Below are 8414 nucleotides of genomic sequence, written 5' to 3'. Positions count from 1 at the left end.
TTTGGAAAGAATAAGGGGGACATTGCATTAAATTGGGTGGATAGAGATGTGGACTTTAAGCTCTATTCTAGTCTACTTGACCTAGAAATCCAGCTGCCCTCCAATTACTTGCTGTCCCCATCCCCTCTTGCGCATGTCTCCATTTTATTTTTCAATTCCCCGGAGCTCCTTCGAAACAACCCAACGAGGACTCCATCTTCATCCATGGAGCTTCATTTCTCTGCCAAATTCGGTCCACAAAAGAGTCCAACAAAGCTGAGTTGTTGACTCATTGATGTGTTGTCCTTCATCCACACGGCCATCTTCACATCCTTGCATGCCCAGAGGAGTCCATTGAAGATTGGACCGAAGAATAGCTGCACCGAATATCAAAGCCGCATCCTCCACTAGGCTTTGTCGGCAGCAATTTGATTTCAGCTTCACCGGTTTGCGCGCCTTCAACCCTACTCTGTCAACACTCGATTGAAGCCCTCCCCTCGTCTTAGACCACTGCAATTTCGGTGTTCTGCCAGCTGCAACACCGAAATTCCCAGCTCGCCACACATCCAACGGATTGCTGCTCCGTGTCTTCTCGCAAGCTGCCAACGACGCCGAAGCTGTGCCATCTTGATTTTGCTTCTCCACTGAAATCCCGCAGCAGCCACGTGTCCAAGCTGCAGCTCCCACGGTCAACACTCCACCGAATTGAAGACTAAAGCTGCTCCCTCTTCATCCACGTGGCCAGCTCCACCGAGAGATCTCTCCCTCCACACGTCCGAGACACCACAGAGACGCAAGTTGCTTCCGTTTCTTCCATCTTCACGCTCGAGCTTCCCTGGGCCCAACATTCGGCCCAACTCAGCTCGTGGAGTCCAAAGTGTCGTAGATTTCAGCAACATTGGCCTTGCAGTCCGAGGCCCATCGGCAGCTTTTGTTGCCTCTTGGTTGGCCCATCAGCCCAAGGAAACTCAGCCCATCATCAATTAGAATTGAAGCCTAGCAATTTGGCTTATTTTAGCCCAAAGAGAGAGCCCATTTTCAGTTTAATTCTGGCCCAGCAAGCAGCCCACAATTCAGTATTTTCAAGCCCAAGTGATTAAAGAAGTCAGCCCAATCTTGAAGTCCAAAGTTTCTTCGGGCTTGCAAAGTTCTTGGCCTGGCCCAAGTTCGGCCGCCATTGCGTCGTCGTCTCGGTGTCCCGGCCTTCATTTAGTGTAAGTGAGTTTTACTCACTAATGCTTTCTTAGTTTGCTAATTATACTTAGGGTTGGTTAAATTTAATTAAATGCAATTAGGTGGTTAGATTAATTTAGATAAATTAAATTAGAGACTTAATGATGCATGTTAGGTGGTTAGAAATAGACATTAGCAAATAGGCATGCCATGTTAATTATTGAATGAGTCTCGGTAATTTTCTGGGCTCGTTTCGGCATCCAATTCGGCATTACGGGCCTAAATTGGATTTTTTAAATAATTATTTATTTACATTTTCGAAATTTATTATTTAATTATTTACTTTTCCGAAAATTCATCCGGGATAGTCGGTGACCGGAATTTCGTGCTGATTGTCATGGTGCAGTCTGTTTATATATTTGAGCTTTATTTGGTGCTAAAGTAATTTAGGAGTGAATTTAAGATTTATTCCTAAATTGAATCTTGAGAGGGTCGAGTGGGACCGTAAAGCCACTAAATCTAAGGAATTGCTTGGTGTGGGATAAATGACCTAGAAATGGTCCGATTGACATGAAATTGACTAGGTCGATTTCATCGATGCTTCGATCGGTGATGTGATTGTTTGAGTACCTATTGAACTGTACTAATATGTAGATGGAATTTGAGGCCAAGGTAAGTCATCTGACTTATGCTATGCTTAGGCAACCGAGAAGTGTATTGGTTTACTAATTGAGTCTTAAGGGGCAGAACTTGCTGAGACGTGGTCTCATTGGTTATTGAATAACCATTTCAGGACCCTGAGAAGAAGCTGAGGAGGAGGAACCTGAAGGGGAGAAAGACTTTTGAAGAAGAAGATGATCTAGAGAGGGATCTTGAGTATAACCTGGATGTGGATTGAGATCCCATCCCTTTTGTAAACCCTGTCTTAGTGTAGATAGGTGTGAGACAAGTACACTGTGAATAGTATTGTAAATATACTATGAGTTGTGTTGTTAATAAAGATGTGGTTGTGAATTTCAAAAAGAAAAAAAAAATATGGCTTGCTTTCTATCTCATTGTTTTATTGTCTGGGGATTTATAACTGCTTCCGCATGTGCTTAATAAAGAAAGGGTCGGCGATATTTAGTCCTGGGATATCGCACTTTAAAATCGACCAGGAGAAGGATGGGCGTGTCCCGAGAAGGTCGGGGCGTGACATTTTGAGTATAAATAAGATTAGAAGCCACACATGGAATTTGACTCACAGGGGTGGCACACTTAAAAAAAATCTAGGAAGAACTTGACTCTAATAGCGTGTTCAAAATTAATCCAAAAACGTAAATTTATAAGTGAATAAAGATCACATGTATGTAAAGGGAATACAAAATTCTGTAGACAAGTGATGTAAGATACTTTAACACCCGGGCTAAAGTAATTTTCTAGTAAGGACTATATGCGCCAAATGGAAGTGATAATTTTTTTTTTTTGGGTGCAATTTCAAAAGTAGGCTCTATCAATTGGTCACAATTTAGAATAAACTTTATGGAAAAGTGGTGGTTTCTTTTCATAAGGATGTCTTTTCTCTTATTTGTTGATGTTACTTTGGTTAGATCGTTTTCCTGTGGAGGAATTGGCTTTTAAATGAATAACTGAGGCTTCAGCAATATCTGGACCTTAGCAATTTCTGCCATGAAAAGATGGCAATCTCTGGTTATTGCTTCCGAGCTAAAGAGCCAATGTGAGTCATCATCCTTTAAATCACGAGATATGGGCCAAATCCGGCTTGGCCAAGGAGTCAAGGGCTTTTGGGATCCACTGATTTTAACCAAGTTGCTTTTTTGGGCTGATGATATATCAAATATCATCAGTCAAATCAGTTCCAAGATGACCTGGCAAAGTTGGAGAAAACGTTTCGAACTCCAAATCAAATGTGTTTACACTTCTCGTCACGTTGTGTTCCACGAACACGTTTTTCCGTATATCACAACAAACTCTTCTCCTTCAAACCCATTATAGGTGGTTATGAATTGGCTAAAGTTGTTAAACGAGAGGAATTGCTGAGCATACCCTTCCCTTGGCTTGTTGTGTGGAAAATGACGGGCTCATACCCCTAAAGCCTGACAGCCTCGTTGCTGACCATACATATCCTTCCCTCTAATGAAGTGCAATCACCCTCCCCATGACATCCATCATGTCATGGTTTGGGACGGTAACGATGGACGTTTTGTTCCAGAAAGATTTTTTATTTATTTATATTCTCTAGACGAGTTTCTGAGAAAAAATACGGGTTTGTTAATGACACAAAATTTCTATTTTTGGAAGAGAAATTCGTTTGATAACAATATAAAATTTCTCCTCTCAAGTATTGGCAGCGGATGACGGATAGTGATTGGCAGGCCGCTAATAGCAAGGGCGAGCGATGGAAGAGTTTTTATTTTTCATTTCTATTTCAAAAATAGAAAATTAGAAAATTTTTACATCTCATTTTTGTTTTAAACCTATTTTGGGACCAAAAATTTATTCCATAAATAAAAAAATGAGATTACATTATTAAAAGTATTTTTGTTTCAAATCCGTTCTAAAAACAAAAAAATAGTTCTGGTCAGAAATAGAATTGTTATCATGCGTGCTCTTAGACTCCAAGTTTAAAACTTTATCATTCATACTCTAGGAATTTTTATGCTTTAATTGTTAGATCTTTTGGGTCGGTATCTACGATCCGCAAGATCCAATGGTTTAAATACATTGAGTGTCGATGCTCCCCATTTACTGTAAAATTTTGTAAATGTTGGCCTAAAATTACTTGTTTATTTCTTGGGGTTCTATCCAAATCAAAAGAAAAACTACGTCTCCACAAGTGATGCTAAAAATCTTTTCAATCGTGTGATTGAATATATTTACAAAATTGATATAGGTGAACAGCACCAATAATTAAGCCTCTACACTATCAATGAAATTTTTGTTCATGATGATAGTGGAGAAAAAAATACTAAAATAGATGTTTTTCCTGTTATTGATCGGTAATTTCTACGTGCGGCAAGTGATGTCCTTAAGTTCCAATTTCTTTGCCTTAGCTTAGACTGCGGTCTCACCTACCACTGCAAACATAACTCTCCGATCTTTCGGGTCCCAAGATAACTTATCGAAACCTCATATATTTTGATGTTTCTATCTTTCTGCTATAGTTTGCTAATTATATGTAAGTACTGTCCTTAAGTTCTTCCAATTTCTTTGCCTTAGTTTCACTCCATTGTGGCGTGTTTTCTTTCTTAAAACTGAATGAACTATAACCTCATGATGTGCCCTGATGTTCATATCTCTTAGACACTTTGAAATTATCAGTTTGCAATTCTTTGACACGTTAATCACTTTTGATGACTACAGTTTCAGGGGAAAAACGGTTGGACTGAAAATTGGATAGATGATTATTTCAAGACTTCCTCTTCCACTTCTGTACATTCTTGGCTGCAATTTGTTCCGATTTATTTGACAGTAAGCTTCCCTCATTGCTCAATGGAATCAATGTTTCTGAAATATTCTAGAAGCCATGATAAAGTGATGAAGTGAGATTGCTATTCAAAAATATTCTTCGTTTTTTCAGGAATGGTTGCATCGGGAGCTAAAATTGGGGTTACCCTTATTGTGATGCTTCACTTGTGGAAGAAACCAATAATCAGAATTATTGTGGCTTTGATGAAGCAGAGAAGCAAACACTTTGATGGCGAAGTGTAAATGGAGGAACTGGTCTCTTCAAAAAGATACACCTATAAAGACATCAAGAGGATGATTAATTCTTTCAAAGAAAAGTTAAGCCAGGGAGGTTATGGCTGCATGTTCAAGGGCTAGCTTCAAGATGGTCAACTAGTGGTGGTGAAGTTGCTAAAGAAATTGAAAGGCGATGCATAAGAATTTTTAAATGAAGTTGCGAGCATAAGCAGGACTTCTCATGTCAATGTTGTTGGCCCCCTAGGGTCTATTTTGAAGGAAGTAAAAGAGCATTGGTTTATGAGTTCATGCCCAATGGAATGCTCAAAAAGTTCATATTCAACAAGAGTAGCACTTTGGAGGTAGATTGACCATTAAGTTGGGACACATTCTACCATAATTCACTCGACATGGCTCACGAGCTAGATTATTGCATAGAGGATGCAACATGAGGATCTTGCATTGTGACATAAAGCCTCACAACATTCTTCTTGATGAAAATTATTATCCCAAGATTTCCAACTTTGGTCTTGCCAAAATATGCTCAAGAGAAGAGAGCATCATGTCAATGCTAGGGGCGCTGCTGGATAAATTGCTCCAAAACTAATCATAAGGAACATCAGAGGGGTTTCTCATAAATTGGATGTCTATAACTACAGCATGATGATTTTGGAGATGGTTGGTAGGAGGAATTACATCGAAGTCATGGTAGATCATACTAGTGAAACATACTTTCCTCATTGGGTCCGCCGAAGCTTGGAGCTCTAAGAAGAGCTCGAACTGGATGGGATCACGAATGAGGAGGATGAAGGAATTGCAAAGAAGATGATTGTAATAGGCTTATGGTGCATTTAGATGGATCCACAGCTCAACCAACAATGACTCAAGTTGTGGAGATGCTAAAATAAAGTATTGAGACCTTGCAAATTCCTCTTGAACCATCATTGTTATCACCTCAAGATCACTCGAGACTTGTCCATGTGAAACTTCGTCTCTGCAAGAGAGTAATGACTCGAGTTGGGGTTATTCAGTGTCAATTATATCATAATAGAGTATTTGAAAACAATTGTGAAAGTATTAATGACTATTGAGCTTTTCACATATTTGTGATTAAATGTCTAGATTAAATCACTATAAGTATGATACAAAAAAAGAAAGAGAAAAATGCGTTAATTCATATTATCAATAGAGTTTGTCATTTTTCCAAATAGGATTAATATCATGCAAAATAGATGACATGTTCAACAAATTTTATCGAATGACCTTCGTTCAAGTGAATCCAATTCACATGAACTCTTGAATCGGATTGGCCTAATTTGAAATAGTCAACCTATGGCGGTGAAGCTGCTAAAGACGCTGAAAGGCGATGTAAAAGATTTTTTCAATGAAGTCGTGAGCATAAGCAACGCTTCTCATGTCAATGTTGTCAGCTTGGAGGGGTTTTGTTTTGAAGGAAGCAAAGAGGCTTTGGTTCATGAGTTCATGCCCAATGGATCACTTGAGAAGTTCATATTCGATGGGAGTAGCACTTTGGAGGTAGAATAACAATTGAGTTGGGACACATTGTATAAGATTTTGCTAAGAATAGCCTATGGGCTAGAGTACATGCAAAATGAGGATCTTGCACTTCGACATAAAGCCTCATAACATTCTCCTTAACGCAAACTATTATCCCAAGATTTCCGATTTTGGTCTTGGCAAAATATGCCCAAGAGAAGAGAGAATTGGGCATCATTGGATACATTGCTCTAGAACTAATCATGAGGAACATTGAAGGGGTTTCTCACAAATCAGATATTTACAGCTATGATATGATGGTTCTGGAGACGGCCAATATGAGAAAAAGTATCAAAGTCACAGTAGATCAAACCATCGAAGCATACTTCCCTCATTGGGTACGCCTAGAGCTCCAAGAAGAGCTTGGACTACTCGAGATCACAAATGAGGAGGACGAAGTGATCGTGAAGAAGATTATTATAACTGGCTTATAGTGCATTCAAATCAATCCGAGAGCTCGACCATGTATGACCCAAGTTGTGCAAATGCTAAAAGGAAGTGTTGATGCCTTGTAAATTCTTCGCAAACCCATTTTGTCATCACCCTCAAAATTGCTTGTAGCTTGTCCATGTGTAAATTTGTCTCTACAAGAGAGTAATAACTCAAGTTGGGTTATTCAATATTAATTATATGAGACCGGCATAGTTTGTAACATACTATTTGAAAAAAAAAAAGCAATTGCAAAATTAAGGATAATTAGGCTGTTTATAAATTTGTGATAAGATGTCTAGGTTGAATTTCTACAAGTGTGACTAAAAAAAGAGTGAAAACTGTATTGTTGACATCTAAATTTTCACATTTGGGTCTCTATAGCATTTCTATCAATATTAGGGATCTAATTTATGACATAAATTGGCTCCCTAACCCAAAAAATTAGCTGTATTATTTAGTATTCACATTGCTTGCTACTTCTCACCACGATTAGGGACATTTTGATTTTAAACTTTTTGCTAGGTCATGGCATAGGCATAATAAAAGTAATAAGTTAAAATAAAAAAAATTATACAATAATAAAAGGGAAACGAAGCTTGCGGATCATTTTATATTTCAGAAACACATTAAGTTTGTCATACCAATTAACCACGAAGAACGGGCCTCATTTTGAAGCCCAGCTGCTGGGTTCGCGCCCGGCCCACTTGGGAGGGCCTTAAATTTAGCTTACGAGAGTGCTTTGGTGGCTGCCCACGCGCTCTGTAACGGAGGAGCATGCTTTGGCCAACCGTCTGAACTTTTATCGACTCGAACAAGGAGTTCATTTCCTTATTTGTTTCTTTTCTTTCTCTGACCCAATCAACAAGTCCGCACTATTCCTTTTCTTAATTGTTTTCTTTCACAGTCAAAGTCCTATTCCACTTTGACTCCAACGTCAAAAAGTTGAAGTGGACTTTAGCGCTGAAGCAATTTCCGAACATGTAAGATGCGGCTTTCAACTTTCAAGCTTGTAGACTTCCCGGGAAACACGGTTGTTTGCGAAGACCAAGACCAAGACATTCCTTCACCGCCAAACATTTTTTCCCATGCGGTGCATATTACATATACAAAGTTGAAAGGGAAGGAAATAGGTTGAAGAATAACGCTAAGTATGCTAGATAAATAAAAAAATTACCGATATAGTTTGGGACATCACTTTGTAATTAATTTAATGGACCAAATTTAATTTACCTAACATCACCTCATCATCTAAATATTCACGTAGGCTAGCTACCATATACACCAATACTAACATTCTCTATTATATTATAACTGTTAATTGCATCTATGCATGGTGTTGACAATCATGGATTTTGAGCTTCAATAATTTCATATGCTGTGGTAATAATGCTCTTCATATTTAGTGTTCTATGTGTTTGGCATGACGGTTGGAACTTTGCTCTGTAATAGATTTTCAATAATATTGTATTATACTTGAATTCTAGAAAATGAAAAATCCTCCACTGCTGCTCTTTTCCTCAGCTCTTTCCACTTTCAAATTCATTTGTATAGCTTATGCGCAACTTGGGAAACACGGTTATTTGCGACGA

The 8414-nt window shown here is 38.6% G+C and overlaps 2 pseudogenes; both read left to right on the top strand.

Moving 5' to 3' along the window:
• The first annotated feature begins 4863 nt into the window (after positions 1-4863).
• Positions 4864-5927, top strand: LOC120295769 (annotated as a pseudogene).
• A 241-nt stretch (positions 5928-6168) lies between these two features.
• On the top strand, positions 6169-6908 carry LOC104434423 (annotated as a pseudogene).
• Positions 6909-8414: the final 1506 nt, after the last annotated feature.

Source organism: Eucalyptus grandis, chromosome 7 (genome assembly GCF_016545825.1).
Source record: "Eucalyptus grandis isolate ANBG69807.140 chromosome 7, ASM1654582v1, whole genome shotgun sequence".
Lineage (NCBI taxonomy): Eukaryota > Viridiplantae > Streptophyta > Magnoliopsida > Myrtales > Myrtaceae > Eucalyptus > Eucalyptus grandis.
Note: the sequence above shows the minus strand (reverse complement) of the source record. Positions and strands in the feature narration are given on the sequence as shown.